Genomic DNA, 2,621 nt, shown 5'->3' on the forward strand with positions numbered 1-2,621 from the left:
AGATCAATGGAGTTTACTCAATTTGAACAACAGAGAGAAAATAGATTTTTAATAAAAGAAAGAATAGAGCCTCAGAGATGTGGGAAACTATAACCATAAATTTAACATTCTATTGTTTGTATTAGTGGCATGCTAGGATGGCAAGAGAAAAAAGTGAGGCTGCAGAGTTACTAAAAGAAATAAGAGATGAAAACTCGTCAAATTTGACAAAAGATATAAACTTAGAGATTTATGAACCTGAGAAAATCTACATAGAATAAGACCAAAGAAATCCATTCCATGCAATGTTACCATTAAAATTTTAAGAAGTAAAGACAAAGATAAAACAGCAAGAGAATAATGACACCTTATGTATATCCAGAAAAAAATATTCTTCAGGAAGAAATGAAAAATCGAGTCATTCCCAAACTAAGGGGTAGGGAGAAAGAGAAAGAGAAGATTATTGCCAGGAGATCTATCATTAATAATGACTATAGGAACCTTTCAAAACAAAAAATTAATGATAACAGAGGAGGCTTAGAACTTCAGAAGGAAAGAAGAACAATGGAATAATCAAAAGTAGAGGAAAATATAATAAAGAAAATAATAAATAGTAGAGGAAAATATAATAATAAAAACTCTTATGAGTTTTTTTAAACTACATTAGGTATTTAAGGCAAAAAAAACTGTGGAAATATAAATAGAGGAAATATTTAGGGAAATGTTTTTTTTAATGAGGAAGGTAAAGGGACCTAAATTAAAGGAAGAGTTTAATATTTCACTTGAAGTATTAAAATAATATGCTTATAGTATACTATAGCTATGACATTACACATAAATACTGCAATAGAGAGAGCAACCATTAATGACATTATAAAAAATAATATACTTGAAAATACTATAAATAAATCAAGACAATCTTAAAAATGTCTAAGTACTCTAAAAAAGGCAAGAAAAAATAGAAAGAGAAGATACAGATAAAAATAAAATATAAAAATTATATTTAAAGAATTCTCAATACTTAACATTTAAAAAAATCCGATTATGAAATGAGCAAAAGATGAGATTTTTCACTAAAGAGGATATACAGATGGTATATAAGAATAGAAAAAGATGTTCAACAGCATTTATCATTAGATATATGCAAATTAAATCCAGATATCAATACACACGTCTAAAATGGTTTAAATTTTTGATAATATCAAATGATGAGGATGTGGTGAAACTGGATCACTCTTAAATTTGTGATTGGATTAGAAAACAGTAATGCCAATCTAGGAAACTATTTGGCAGTGTCTTCTAAAATGAAAATTTACCTACCATATGACCCAGGAATTGCAATCTTGGGCATTTATCCCAGAAAAAGAAAAACTATGTCTACATAAAAACCGTATACAAAATTTCATGGTAGCTTTATTTGTAATAGCCAAACATTGGCAATGAGTCACATATCTCTCAAAAGGGTAAATTAAACAAACTTTTGTAGCCATGCCATGCAATACTACTCAGCAATAAAAATGCACAAATTATCAACACTCACGACTTGGATGGGCATCAGCAACATTATGCTGAGTGAAAAAATGTACTACATATTAAAATATTAAATGCTGTGTGATTGCCCTTACATAACAGTCTTAAAATAACAAAACTGTGGAGCTAAAGAAGACATTAATATTTTGCAGAGTTTAGAGATAGGAGAGGTAGTGGTGACTGTGGCTATAAAAGGGTAGCATGAGGAGCCTCATGGTGATGGAAGAGTCCTGTATCTTGATTGTGGAGATGGTTCTATGGACCTATGTATGTGATATAAAAGCTTGAATTATATAGACACGTATGCACACACATATGCCACATACACAAATGATACATTGAATAAATAAGGTAATCTGAATAAGATCATCGTTTTGTATCAATTTCAATTGTCTAGTTTTTTTCATTGTGTTATAGTTATACAAGCTGTCAACATTGAGGGAGATAGGTGAAGGGTATACATGATTTCTCTGTACATTTCTTTGTAACCTCCTGTGAATCTAACAATTTCAAAATTAAAAAAATAAAACAATGTAAGACTTTTAATAATGATGTAAATATAGGTGAGGATGATGATGATAGAAAATCAGACTATATAGGTCAGTGTCAAGACAGACTAAACACTGTGGCAAATGACCAAACATTCTCCAATTCAATATAGGATTTTTTTTTTTTCCAGAAACAGAGCTTAGAGAATTTTTTGCAGCCAGATCCATGTTATGTCATATTAAATGAAGGCCATCAGGCTAAAGGCAAATGGTACTGTATGGACACCTGAATCTATGCAAAGCAAAAAAGAGCTCCATTATGGTAAATATGTAACTTAATTAAAACAAGCAGTAATTCTTTTCATTAATAAATTTCCTTAATAGATAATTAAAACAAATTGCTTAAAGCAAAAATAATTACAATGCATTGTGAAGTTTATAATTTATATAGAAGTAAGTTGTATGACCACTATTATACAAAGAATCACAGAAGAGGTAGAAATATAAAATCATAAGGCATTTATGCTATACGTGAGGTAGTACAATATTATCACAAGACAATGTGTAAGTTAAAGATACATATTATAAACCTTAGGCAAGCATAAATATAAAATGCAAATTAAA

Source organism: Pteropus medius, unplaced genomic scaffold (assembly GCF_902729225.1).
Source record: "Pteropus medius unplaced genomic scaffold, Ma_sr-lr_union100, whole genome shotgun sequence".
In the NCBI taxonomy this organism is placed as follows: Eukaryota; Metazoa; Chordata; class Mammalia; order Chiroptera; family Pteropodidae; genus Pteropus; species Pteropus medius.